Raw genomic sequence first — 15614 nt, 5'->3', positions numbered from 1 at the left:
CTCAATAATTATCCTCTAGCATGTGGTTTTTTATGTTGGTGTTCAAAAATTTAATTAATATTGATGTTATTTTTAATAATGGCCCCTAGTTTTGGCGTAGTGTGGGGCTTTCTATGCATCCATGGTCCCACTCGTTTGATCCTCTTACAATTTCAATTTTTTTTTCCTATTTGGTCAGACTTCTAATTCTGCCCCTACATCTCTGAAATCTCTCTTCACTTAAGGATATTGGGGATGTAATTGGAGTCTTCCATTATCACAGCATAGAAACCTAAGATTATATCAACCCCACATATGCTTGTATCTGTGTGGAGATGGATGTTAGTAAGGGTTTTCTAGCATAATTAAATTTGACTAGTATAGATTACTTATGGTTTCAAAACCTCAATTATGAGATTTCCTTTCAGTGCCGAGCATGTTATGAGAAAAGGAACACAATTAAAAATTCCTTATAGCCATGGAAACTTCCAATACACAAAAAACCCAGAAAAGCATCTAGAGGCACAAATGGTGGGAAGGCACTGAAAAAGAATACTATACCATATTCAAGGAAGAAGAACCCCAAGATAAGGTAGAGGACAAGAAAGAAGAAAAAAATGGGCAAGAAGAAGTGGAAGTCATAAACAATCCACCATACCCAACTTTAGTAGAAGAACCTTCTCAACAAAGCCCTAAGAACAATGCCTCCTCCCATATTTCTTTATAAAATATGATTGATCAAGTAACTTCTTGGGTGGATCAAGCAGATGAGGAAGATTACATAAGGGGGAAAAAGGAGGGTGTTGTTAGTAAAGATCATCCTCAGATAGGTTACTGACTAGATTCATCAGATAAATTAGGATGGACGCAAGTTGGAAAAAAGGTGAAAAATATCTTTCCAAGGAAAATGAGAAGCCAATCAAAATTAAAGTGACAATTCGATTTGATTGGGATGCAAATGTATTTGGATCTTATGGGTTTTTTTTAAAAAAAAATAGTTGGCATAGGAGCAAATTTTTTGTATGTGGGGCTCTTGATTGAGGACTTTTCACTTTATATATACATATATAACAGCATCAATTAAAACTACATGTAACAAATATAACACCAAGGTCATGGGACACATATTCCAAGATGAATGGTGGGTAAAACATCCTAGTGGGTATTCATTTTTGTTATTATGGCTAAAGGAATTTAGAAAAGGCAATGGAAAAGGCTTTGGAAAGACAAAATGGCATTTTTAGCACATTTATTTATGAAATAATGGGTATTAGGAGAAAAGGAAGGTGAAAGGTCACAGGTTGCATGTGAGGAGATAAATGAAGGAAAATAATGGAAAAATGAAGAAAATAGAGGGCTTGTTGATAAAAAGGCTTCTGAGAATCAATTGGCAAGATTTTTCTCAGGCTTGGTCAATGTATCTTTTGTCAGTTCATTTTTGGAGCTCTCATTCTATTCTCTCTCTCATACTCTTGGAAAGAGTTTTCTTGGAGCACTCTTGAAGAGGGTGGGATACTTGGATGCTTGGAGCAAGAAGGAAAAGGAAGAGAAGGAAAGCGCAAGAGGACATTGGGATCAGCAGCTACATCAAGTTTTTCTTGCGGGTACCGAGTTGCATGTATGTTTTCCTCGCTAGTTTTGGCATGCATGGCATATGCATGTGGTTTATTATTCATGATATGTCATTGGCATAGAGGATTGCCTGGATTGACAGTGGATTTTCCTATACTTTCCATTTCCTAGATAGCCATGGTGTTGTGGGTTCATTTTACTTTTTTTTACTAGTTGGTTTTCTTGTGCCTTTGGCTGTGGGTTATTAGTTCTTGGAAGCCCTGTAACAACTTACGTTGAGTTACTAGTCCTGGAAGCCTTGGTTGGAAAAATGCTCAGGAATTCCTTGGTGGGTTGAGTTACTAGTCCTGGAAGCCTTGGTTGGAAAAATGATCTAGAAGCCCAGCGACAGCTATGGGTTGAATTACTAGTCCTGGAAGCCTTAGTTAGACAAATGCTCTAGAAGCTCGGCGGAAGCTTTGCTTTGACTTACTAGTCTTGGAAGCCGGGTTGGAACAAATGTTATGGAGCCCTAGACATCTTGGGTAAAGAATAATCTAGTGATGGTTTGTGATGTCTGACCATGAGGTGGAATCATTGTTTGATGGGTTGAGATGGTTTGGCCTCTGGAAGCCCTAGTTCGGTTTTGATGGGTTGTTCCATGAGATCCCACATTCATTTTTAGAATATGTCATGGGGGTGATTGGCTAAAAGAAAGATTTGGTTCAGCCCAGTCTATGGTTGAGAGGTTCGTGGAAGTCTCATACCTAGTCAGCCTATGCAATCATCAATAAGAGCTCTCTTTCTCCTTGGTATGTTATGGGTAAATATACTTGTTTATATGTGATTTATATGGTTGTTATATCCTGGATATTTTATTGTTTATATGTTGGTTATGAATGAGTTTTATGGCAATGGAAATGTATGGCTCTCATCATGTTTTGGTTAATCACTGAATGTATAATGAATATATGGCTTAATAGATGGTAATGCAGTTATTGTGATGAGGAATAAATGCTTCTTAGTGATTCTCATATAAGTATGATACATCTATGCTCAGATCTGTTGTTTTAACTTGTAGATTGCATATTTGTGACATGTTTTATGAAATGAATGTCATGGCTAGTAGGGTTCCAGTCAAGTCCTTACTCAAGTAATTACATTTGTATCATTATTCTGTTGTTATCTTTAATTTCTAGAAGTGTGATTGAGTTCTAGGCAATGTCCTGGGCTCTGGACCTAAAAAGGTGGCACAAATCCTAGAGTCACATGAATAGTATTGGAGAAAAAAGTCCTCAAAATCTCCCTTTCCCTTATTGTGGGAGCTTCTAAAGCCTCCCAGACACATACTTGTCCATATCAAGGGAGTTTCCATGGGTTTGATGCACTAAAACTTCAGTTGGTCTCAGGGGATGGTTACCTTAGTGGTTGGGATGGCTCCTAGGATTTATGCTGCTTATGTGGAAGGTATGTGTGATGTGTTCCACCAGTTCCACTTCCTTAACTGACACATAGAGAGTCTAATCATATCATAGTAGCTTATCGTCACATGTTTACCCCGATTGGCCGGTTACTTGGGTAGATGTGGGAGGAGGGTGTTACAATGTGTGTGTGTGTGTGTATATATATATATATATCAAGGACGAGAAGTTAAATATCCAGAGATGCCTCAATTGGTTACTACAGTCCTACCAGGAGAGGATTGAGTTTGATGAGCCAAGGATGATTACAGATACCATCCAAAAGTCTAAGTATTCCTATGATCAATCCAAGCATAGGGTGGAATTTTGATTAAACTGGAAGAATAAGAACATAAGTAGTTTTAAAGGAAAAGGACCAAAATCCTCAAAAAAAAGAAAGGAGGGGGAAATTATAAGTTCACCACTCTTTCCAAGGGTGAATTCTAGCATAATGTCATTACTTCCAGTAGACACCGACTTGCTAAATTGATGAGAAAATATTTTGAGGAGCCAAGGAGAAGGTCATTACAATGTTGGGGGGGATAACCACCTGTGGAAGTATTTTCCTCACCAATAGTAGAACCACAAGAAGTTGTATAGTGTCCAAGAGGTGACAACAGGGAATGATTTGTCTTGGAGTGTGCATCGAATTTATGTGGCATTGGACAATAGGAAATTTGACCATCAAGCCTCGGTAATCAAAATGGAAGGTATGATCACAACCTAGCTTGTTTCAATTTTAATTGATTGAAGTTTAAATTATATCAATCCAAAAGTTTCAGAAATGTGCAACTTTCAATGCAAGCCCCATGCAAAGTTGTGGTCGATACAACTAGCCACAGGAGTCAAAAAAAAGTGACCAATTAGGTGGAGTGTTGGCCCTCAATTTTGGTCAATTTTGTTTATCATAAACCCACTTACTTACCATCTTATTCCACCTTATTCCACTCACATATCCTTCATTTTACCCTTATTTTGCATATTCGGGTAAGTAGATTAAGTTTTTCAATTTTTAGGAATTTTTGTAAAAATTGGGTTTTAAAATTAATTTTAGACTGCATTAAAAATTCTCGTAATAGCTCCATTAAAGTGATATATGTAGGACACCTGAGCATGATCTGAATACATATTTGGAAATCTTAGGAACCATGGATGGATGAACATCTATTGGTTTGGTCAAAATGAGCAAATACAGGCCCGATCAACGCTAATCGAACTTGACCTGTCACCCAGAAATTTCTATTAAAAATGGGCAATTTTAGGATTTTTTGGAAGTTTTCTAGATTTCTTGTAACTAATGGATGGCTTTTACCTAATGAAGTGGGATAAAATTAATGATGGTTGTTTCAAACTTTTTAGCTTATATGGTTATTATTTTGCCTATTTAAAGAGAGGCGTTCATAGTTAGAACATGTAGAAAAACTTGAAGATTATTATTTTGAGATAATTGAAGACAGAGATTTTGTTTCATGATTTCTTTGTGTTTTCTAGAATAAATTAGTTGTTGTAGCTGTGTATTTTAGCAGTGTACCAACAAGATTAGAGGGCCCCCATACCAAGCTAAGTACACTTTGTTGTATGATGTTCATATTTGTGCATATGCTAGTTTAATTCTCCATGTTTATTATATTCATTTGCTGTAAATATTTGTAAATATATTTAATGAGAATTCATTTTATGGCATGTGTTAAGTGAATATTGCTTCATTTTAGTGATTAGCTTGAATGTGGAAGGACAACAAGGTCTCTTAGAAAAGAGCCTCTTCTCCGTGAGCTAGGACTAAGATTGAACAAGATTCACTTCTTTCAAGCTTTCTTAGATTAAATTCTTATGCTTTCATTACATTCTCTTATGCTTACTTAGATATTGGCAATGTCATTATAGAATTGTTGAGGGAGGACAACCAAGTCTCTTTGAAAAGAGCCTCTTCCTTGTTTTTCTAAAATAGTCTAATTTCATTGACCAATAATGCATGCTTTTATGAAATAGACTTAAATGTTTTTGCGTAGTTATGTAGAACGATTTATATTTGTAATATGCATTTATGTTCTCATAACTACTTCCTATATTAGTTCTTATACAAAAATCCATAAATTGTGGTTTTCTTCTAAGATTACCAAACTGGATTGATAGTACAATGCATGCCTTAATTTACACAATAAATTGAGCTGACATTTTTGGCGTCATTGCCAAGGAAGCAAATTTTGGATATAACTAATTAGGAAGATTATAAAAAAAAACAAAAACAAAAACACAAAACACAAAAAACATAGATAGGATTTTTCATTATGGTCATTTATGCCTAGATATAGAGATGAAAAGGGTAGATACATCAACAAGACCCCCCAACTACTAAGCCATTGGAAGAAGCAGGTCTACCTCCATTTGAATTAACTACGCTAATTGCTAGAAAACCAACTTTGGAAGAGTTAGAGGAAAAACAACGTTTAGGACAAAGGTTAACTCTTGTTGAAAGACAAACTTTGTTATCTTATGAAGTGAAAAGAAGACAAAAACAAACAGAAATACCTTCCATAGGAAAACAAAGAGAAACAAGAAAACCAATTGATCAGCCTATTCTTGAACAAATAGATCAACCTATCTTTGAACACATAGAACAAGTTGAATCTCAAATTTCTATTGAAACAGTTGAAACTACTGAAAAAGATATGGCAGAAGAAGGGCAAGGATCTACCATCCTCACTCTAGAATAAAGGTTACAATATGAAAAACAACAAAAAGAATGGCAAAGAAGAAGAGAAGAAGAGACAAGAAGAGAAGCAGAAAGGAAAAGAGAAGAAGATCTCAAAAGAGAATATGATCATACAAGAAGACAAGATGAAGAAAATGATGAAGAAGCTACTTTTGGATTTCCAATTGTAGATACTAGAGCAATTCTAGGAGAAGAAGTAAAAATGAAGAATATTCCACCTTCAATTTTACCAAATTTCTATGGAATGTCTTCCGAAGATCCTGATTCGTTCATGTTCGAATTTGATATCTTATGTAGAACTTATGGTTACATTGATGATACACATAAGCTTCATCTTTTTCTTGCTACTCTTAAAGCAGCTGCATTAAAATGGTTTATGGGATTATGAGAACACTCTATTACTTATTGGGAAGAAACGAAGAAAAAAATTCTTAAGAAATATCAAGCCTATTGCAGGCCTAGAGATTCAAAATAGGATCTTTTTAAAATGTCTCAACAAGAAGATGAGATTTTGGAATAATATTTGGAACGATTCCTTTACAACCTGCAAAAATCCAAACAGCATTCTCTAAATCCTGATACCATTAGAACATTTTTTCTTAAAGGAATAAGAGATGAGTATCTTGATATTCTCAATGTGATGGGTAAAGGAGATATTTCATACATACCATTTGATGAAATAGTTGAACTATGTCAAAATTACTCTAGAGGTAGATCCAAAACAGGAAAAAGAGATGTGACTTCTAAATCTTCTAAATCTGCAATAGGAGGAGTGAGAAGAGTAGAAATAGGGAGTTTGTTAGAAAACTTTAAAACAGATTTTTTGAGTACCTTAGGAACACAATTTGATGTATTAAAAGCAAAGAAGAAACAACAAGAAGAAGAATAAACAATGTCAATCTTTTGTCCTAAATGTAGGAAGAAGCATCTTTTATGAGAATGTCCTTTGGATAATATACGTGTTTGTGGACTATGTACAGAAAATCACGTTACAGACAATTGTCCAACATTAAAAGAGTTGCAAGCAAGTTAAGTAGAAGAAACTCAAGGATTTTATTATATGGCACCAAGAAGAGCTTGGCAACCACATTTTGCAGGTACATCTCATTAAAATTCCCCAAAATTTTCAATATCAGAATTCATGGAATACTCCTATGCCATGGCAGGTTTGGCCTCCTTAGCAAAACCAAAACCAACCTTCACAAAGTTGGCGAGGATATGCTTATGGAGCCCAACCTCCTCAACAATTTTACCCTCAACAATATCAATATTATCCATCATATCAACAACCATATCCTCAATAATCATTCCCATATCAGCAATTCCAGCAATCCACTCAATCAAATCCATTTACACAACAATCAATGCATGTACTAACTCAACCTCAACAGCTTCAGCTGCCTTCTAATCAACCACCACCCAGACCAACTCAATTACCAGCTCAGCCAATAGCAAATCTGAGTAATAGAGTGGAAAGGCCAGCATATAATATGGAAGAAACAACATTATTTCCTACTTATTCTATTCTTCCTATACAAGATATCCACTTGATGTCTCAAAAAGTACTACAAAAATATTCTCCACCAATAATAGAAGAACAAATTGAAGAAGGAAAACAATTTGAAAAATCTAACCCAAGGAATCAAATTCAGAAAAATAAAACAATAATGACTCAAACGCCACCTTTCCCAGAAAGGTTAATGGATCATAAACCATCAATTTCTATTCCTGAATTTGATATAACCTTTAGGTGCTCGACCATAAGGGCTGCCATCGCCGCCATCGAGAGGAGAGGACCGGCAACGGGGCTCGACTGATAAGGAGAGGTCCGACAGGGTGAGGTAACGAACGCTCGACTAAAAGGATGCGTAAGCAGGCTTGACTGTTAAGGAGAGGATGCGGAGCATGCTCGACCAACGCCCCCCCACCCAATAAGTAAATTGAACCTTTAGGTGCTCGACCAAGAGGGAGAGGAGAGAGCCCTTTTTTTTACTTATTTGAGAGGGACTACCCAATAAGTAAATTGAAACTTTAGTTGCTCAACCATAAGGGAGAGGACCAGCAACGGGGCTCAACTGATAAGGAGAGGTCTGACAGGGTGAGGTAACGAACGCTCGACTAAAAGGATGCGTAAGCAGGCTCGACTGTTAAGGAGAGGATGCGGAGCACGCTCGACCAATGACCCCCCACCCAATAAGTAAATTGAACCTTTAGGTGCTCGACCAAGAGGGAGAGGAGAGGGCCCTTTTTTTTACTTATTTGAGAGGGGCCACCCAATAAGTAAATTGAAACTTTAGTTGCTCGACCATAAGGGAGAGGACCGGCAACGGGGCAGAGCAAAAAAAGAGTTTTTTGCATCTTTTTTTTTAGTTACTTGAGCCGGATGAGAGGAAACTTTCACGTCCGATCCTGAAGGGGGGGAAATCTTAGAATAACCTATCCAAATCTTTTTCTTGCTAGGCCCATAGCTAACAAACCAACTTTATTGAGATCACGGGGTACATTCGATTATGAGATTCAATCCTGGAGAGAGATTATTCCTCATTACCTCTCTGCTCATCCTTATTACCTCTTTCCTCGGGGTTCTGGAACATTTAAAGAGAGAGAAATAGCTACTGGGGGAGATGCTATCGGGAAACAACTAATGGGTTTGGATCTGCAAATGATTATAGATCGTTCACATATGGAATGGAAGAACTTGGTGGAATTGAAATGGAATAGATTGGAAGAGAACCAAGAATCTACTGTGGATAGATGGGAGGATGAAAAATTAGAAGAAGAAAGGATTTTCTGGTTGGACACATGAAATTGGCTAAACATTTTCTCCGAACAAATATAGAACCAAAATGGATGGTCTTATGCCTATTACCAGTTCTTCCTCCCGAACCGAGGCCAATCGTTCAATTAGGTGAAGGTGGACTTATTACCTCGTCAGATCTAAATGAACTTTATCGAAGAGTTATTAATCGGAATAATACTCTTACAAATTTATTAGCAAGAAGTGGATCTGAGTCATTTGTTATTTATCAAACAAAATTGATCCAGGAAGCCGTAGATGCACTTCTCGATAATGGTATCTGCAGACAACCAATGAGAGACAGTCATAATAGGCCTTATAAATCGTTCTCAGATGTGATCGAAGGCAAAGAGGCAAACGAGTTGATTATTCAGGTCATTCCGTTATTGTGGTGGGTCCCTTTCTATCATTGTACCAATGTGGATTACCCTCAGAAATAGCAATAGAGCTTTTTCAAGCATTTTTAATTCGTAGTCTCATCGGACGACATATTGCTTCCAACCTAAGAACTGCTAAAAGTATGATTCGAGATAAGGGACCCATTGTATGGGAAGTACTTCAAGAGGTTATGCAAGGACATCCCATATTGTTGAATCGAGCACCTACCTTACACAAATTGGGAATACAAGCGTTTTAACCTATTTTAGTAGAAGGACGTGCCATTCGTTTACATCCATCGGTTTGTGGGGGATTTAATGCAGACTTCGACGGAGATCAGATGGTTGTCCATGTACCTTTATCTCTGGAAGCTAGAGCAGAAGCTCGTTTACTCATGTTTTCTGAGACAAATCTTTTGTCTCCAACTATCGGGGATCCTATTTCTATACCGACTCAGGATATGCTTCTTGGACTTTATATATCAATGGACTATTTTTATTATGTGGAGGATTGGAACTAGTTACTAAAGCAGGTTGAAGGCAGGGCAAATAATTGGTGCTATAGATGTCTTTCGATTGGTGATAGAATAACTCTGATCAAGTCGATATTAGAAAGTATTCATGTGTATTGGATGTCCCTCACAAAGATTGCAAAATATACCCTCCACAAGATACATCACTGTATGATCAATTTTCTCTGGAATGTTAAAAGCATATGCACATATCGTCATTTGGTCAAGTGGGATATCCTTGCCCAGCCTAAATGTCAAGATGGTTGGGGGTTTAATAACCTCCATTGGTTCGGTCTTGCATTGTGTTGAGAAATGGCAACAAGAAATTCCAGTTTAATTTGTCCTTGAATTAAATTGTGAATTAAATTTGAATTCTATTCTCATAGCAACTTAAAATAGTTAGATCACGTTTATTAAACTTAGTTAACTTAGGAAATTCAAGTTGGAAATCTTTTGGAAGTCATGTATATGTTCTCCCTACTTTGTAGGAGTCCAATTTGAGTTAATTGTGAGTTGTGAAATAGAAGACTTGGTTTCATGAGTCAGTTTAGTTAAATTAGTTCTCAAACTGATTGAGAGACCTAATAGTGAGTTAACAGTTAGTGGTGACACTAATGAACTCCACCAGTGTTACTCTAGTTAAATGAATATTTACTCATCAGAAACTCATGCATGTCGATTCTGATAAAGACCCAGTTGAGACTAGAGTGTAGGGATAGTGTACAATTTGTTTTAGATTTTTCTAAGTTGCACTAATAGTGCATGCAATCAAGAACTGATCCTTGAGGGATTGCACTATTTTTAGAGGCTTTATTTACCTTTAAATACAAGTTATCCTTCATAGGAATTACACATTGGAATAGAGACTTGGAGAGCTTGTGAAGAGGCTAAGTTTTGGCCTTGAGCTTGCTTATGAGTTGGAGATTGAAGTTGCTGAGTGCTGGCATTGTTCTAGAGAGAAAAAGCATTGTAATTTCATCCTAATTTTCCGAATTAATACAAAACAGATAGTGGGGTTTTGAGCTGTGGCTTTCCCCGGATATTTATTGTGTTATGTGCCTTTGATTCTCTTCCTCTATTGATTATTGTTTGCTCAATGTTTATGGGCTTCCGTTGTAAAGAGTAGAAGTATATTCTTGTCTCTTGCTTTAGCGAATTGCATTAGCTTGTGAATACACAGGATTTTCTACACATTGGCCATGAATAACATCGGGCATGCCATCACTTGGAATGGCATATGGAGCAACATTATATTAGAGAAATAGTTACATAAAAATCGTGTTCCAAAATGGATTTATTCCTTTAAGCCTCACAAATATAGTGTTGGATCGAACATCTGGAAGGGTATGGTGGTCACTATTCCTTGGATCACCAAATGGTTAATGTCAAAGTTCAGAAATGGAAAGCAAGTCAAGATGGGGATCAATCCTTTATTGGGAGATGTTCCTTTTATCAATTATCTCTAGAGCTCATCTCTCAACTCAATGTTTTGAGTGTTTCCAAACTTTGTCATGCTTTCTTGTCTTCCTCACTGTAGTCTTTTATTGGCAAGTGGAAATGTGCTTCCGAATTGGGTCTTCATGGTCCTCTAGTAGATGAATGGGATGATTTCGTTAATATTACTATTCTCAGTGGTCTAATCTTATCATAGGAGGATGATTAATTGTCTGGGCTTGGAACACCTCATCCGAGAAAATTACTGCTTGTCATGCCTATAATGCTATATCAGCATGTTCTTCCCTACATAGGGTAAATTGGTGGTATAATAAGATATGGAACTAGCCTATTGCTCCAAAATTGAAATGCTTCATTTGGGTGGACTTGAAGAATCATATACAAACATGGGACCTTCTGCTTCACAAAGGATTATCTAGGCCAAATATATGTATCCTTTGTTCAAAGGACTCTGAATCTGTCAATCACTTATTTTTTATATGTGATTTTTCCAGGGCACTTTGGGTTACGGCACTCAAGTTATTTAATATTCTAGAACTTGGTCCAATGTCTCCTCTTGACCATTGTCTTCTCTAGTGGGAGCACAATATGGGAAATTATAAAGCCCTGCCCATCTTAATCGCTTAGGGCATATGGAAATTATGGAATATAAATATATATGAAGGTAGACCCATTTGAGACCTTAGGTATATTGCCTCTGATTATGGGTTTCTTCATTGATTATATCAATCCTTTAAGGCCTTCTTGGAGTCGCTCTTTATGGTTTCCCCTCAGTCCTCTATATGCAAATGTAGGCTTCTTCGATGGTGCATATCATTCTGGTGTATGTGGAGGGGGAGGCATCATATTTCTCCCTGGAAATGTGTATTTTGATATCTGGATGAATATTGGTTCAAGGTAAAATACCAAAGTAAGTTATTGTAGTTTGGACCCTCTTATATATTGCAGCATCATTGAACATTTTCTCCTTTCAAATTTATCGAGATTCAATGTGTGTGATGGACTAGATAATGGGGAGGGGGCATTTGAAGGTTCTTTCCCTTGAACACTGGATGGACCAAATCCAAATTCTTAAGGGTGTTTTTCATACTCATCCTTCCATCATATATTGAGGGAATGGAACCAATACGTTGATTATCTGTCCAAGAGATATCTACTGGTGGAGGAAGGGGAAATTTTCTTTGAAGAACGAAGAAGCATACAGTTATTAAGGAGGGGATCAATTCATATCTGAAGTGATCTTCAGTTGGCTCACATTTTTTGATATGGTGAGATGTTATTTCCTTTCTTTCATCTTATGAACAATTTAATTTTTTCTATAACCGGTTAATCCTTTTTGTAATCAAGAGACTATTGTTTCAGTCTATCTGGGTATGTATCCTTCTTTTCGCAATTTCGTCTAGGTTCTACAAAGATTATGTTTGTTCTTTTCATGTTTGTTTTTGGTCCCTGGCAGTCAGATTTGTGATGGTTGCGGAAGATGACATTGATGTTGTCTAAGACTTTGACATCTTTACTCTTATTTCTTAATGAAAAGGATGATTTCTCTTCTTTGGAAAAAATTACAATGTATCTTACATTGTGTGCCTTTCAAGTTGAATCAATAAATAAATACATTGCCTCATTGCACCATATCAACCAATGTGTGAAACAAAGACATTTCATAGGAATTAATGAAATTTGACTCTGAATTCCTTATAACAAAACTTGCCATACTAGCTGAAAGTGTAGTATTTTATGGGTTGTAAACTTGAGGCACATGTCCTTTTCACCAGTAGGTTAGGTTTGATTGTAGTTAATGAGAGTATTAATATTTTTTTATATCTAGCATGATACAATTATGAGATAAATATTTTAGGTAGTGATATTAACCAATTATTTCATTTAAACATTGATAGTTATAGGAACAATTTGCAAATTTACCATGAAAAAAATTCAGTATGGTATCTCCATTATTTTTTTTAATATTGAAATTTAATTAGTTGGGAAATTAAATTTTTAGGTTCTTCATCGTGTGATGGTGATCGTAATAATGTGTAGTCTAAATGGGGAGCATTGGCTAAAAAATATATATTACCTAAAAAAAATATGGATTATAACCAATACGAAGCATAATTGACATGCACACAATTTTTTTTATAAACCGTTGATTGTTTTAAATAGGACACATGGTTTTGGGAAAACCATAGATTGTATTCATATACGGCAGACAATTTTTGGGGTGTAAACATGAATAGGGCTTTAAATTGGAAATGAGTCAAGCATAAGCATGACAATTCACACATGGGTTTAAAATACCATGGTAGATTTGACTTTGGCGTGGAGGAATTTCATAGCTAGAATTTATGTTATCATGATAATTTTTTTATTTATGAAATTGGTGGATGAAATACATTATGTATTGTATTCTGGTTCCTATCGATATAATACTACTCCTTGCCAAAATTAGAAAAAATAATATATTTTTGTGTAATATAATGTTTGAATATAATAGTAGTTATACATATTTTAATATTTCATGATAAAGGAGATATAACATTGTTTTTTAGATAATAAAAAATTTAAGAAATGTGGAATTTGTAATGCTTTCGGATAATTTTGTTTTAAGAAATGGGGAATTATAATATTTACTTAAAAAACAAACAAATTATGCGTTATGTTTTGGGATTATCACATATGATATTTTAGTCAAATTTAGAATAAATTATGTATCCATAGTAGTAAATGGGGTGAATGTATAGAAGTAATAAAGATCATTTTGATATGTATTTTAAGGTGTGGGAATATAACCTTAGGTTTCTAGCGTGTGTTACGACAAGTGAAATCCATGTGTATCTTAAAGTGGTTGTATTAAAAATAAATATAGGAATTGCATTATCACTAAGACCCTTATGCTTACACTTCGTAAGAGGTGCACCTTTTAAAGTGTTGCATTGGGAAAACTTAACAAAAATATTGGAAGGTTGAAGTGTTTTAAGATTTTGTTTATTCCAATGACATAGTCATGATGATGGTCTATAAGGACAAATAAATAAAAACTTTCCAAACTTATTTATGATGAGGTGGTGGGGTGATGATTACTGCAACAACCCATGAGGAGTGATGTGATTTGGACATGGAAATCTAGTGTTGATATGAATAAAAGGAGGTAATGTGTTCCTTAGATTAATGTAGATTTACTTGTGATCCATTTGGATGAATATGGGTGGACAAATGCTTATCAATTATCATGTTTTCTTTTTAAAGGGAAAATATTCTTGTACAATGTACAGGATGCAAAGAATTTGGAAACGGTGTGAAATATATTTAATGTTCCTGTAGAATTCAAATTGTTATAACTTTGTTTTGAGGATATCTCCTCTTAAGGAGGGGGATAAAGATGGTACAACATTGAAATTATAGATTTGACAACTAGAATTTTGGAAAATAAGAGATATCATTCTAAGATTTATCCCAATGTTATCGTGTACAATCATTTATGGAGGAAGGGTGAAGAAGGAACTTAAATTTTTTGAACGACGGTCATGAACCATAGCCCTTGTAGCCATAACCAACTTGGAAGGAGGTGATGAATAGAAAAGAGATATAGAATGACACTAATAGTATTGATGAGATGACCTATATGCTAGATGAGTGTTAGATAATCTTATTTCATCATTGGTATTCATTGTTTATGCAAACAAATGAAATTAAATTTTTTATGATAAGAATGCTTATAATGTAGTATTACTCTAGTATTAAGATGATTCTCGTATTTATGATGTTATGGCATGAGGTTATATTGATATGTGGTTCCAATTATTATGTGATGTCATGATATATCTTTGATACAAACATGTTGATTTATAACTTATGATGATGTGAAGCATGTGGTTATTACATGCAGATTTTTGAGCATGCAGTTTTTACTATTCAGTGTTGTGATAACAGTGATGTTATGTTCTCATGATGGTATGCAAGAGTTCGCATGTGGATTATTTTTTATGATGTTATGATTATAACTAATGCATGGGGTGCATGGGGTGCATGGGGTGCATGTTGAGATGTGGTGATTGACATAAGTCCCACAAATGGGTCGAGGACCAATTTACTTAATGATCTCATGGGAGCCCATACCTATGAGGGAGAATGTGTAACAACATATGGGCCAGGGAAAAACTCAATCAATGCTACATATGCCAATGTTCTTTTGTCTTGTATAACTCTTGATGGATAGCTCTTGAGGAGCTATGGGACAATCTTGAGGAGGTTGAGTGCCTGGTATGGGATTGGGATGTTTAAGTCCAAAAGTGGTGTGAGGACTTTGAAGCCTGATGGTGTACCTTAGTTGGTTGTGGAGGGATTTGGGCCAACCTTGCGAGATGCCTGGAGTCATTGAGTATTGGGATTGGATGCCTACCTTGGGGAAGATGAGGTCTAAGCCCTGGGGTGAGTCTTGGGGCTATGGTGTAGACTGATGATGCTATATTCCAGGTTCCGAAATTTGGGAAAGAGGTTTGAGATTCCTTGGGATTTCCTTGGTGTTCTGATGTAACATTCAATACTTATTGGTATACTAGTTCCGCAGAGGGTGTTGGGCAAACATGCGGTAATAAAAAAATAAAATAATCAATGAATATATTGACTTCAGGACAAAGTTCCTTAAAGAGTGGAAGTATGTAATGCCTCATATTAATAAAGAATAATAATAATAATAATGAAATAATAATAATATAAATAAATAAAATAAAAAATAACGAAGAATATATAATAATAAATAAAAATGTATAT

Source organism: Pinus tabuliformis, chromosome X (genome assembly GCF_031772625.1).
Source record: "Pinus tabuliformis cultivar Carrire ecotype Pingquan chromosome X, CPIR1, whole genome shotgun sequence".
In the NCBI taxonomy this organism is placed as follows: domain Eukaryota; kingdom Viridiplantae; phylum Streptophyta; class Pinopsida; order Pinales; family Pinaceae; genus Pinus; species Pinus tabuliformis.
The sequence above is the reverse complement of the archived record's forward strand: the minus strand, read 5'-3'. Positions refer to the sequence as shown.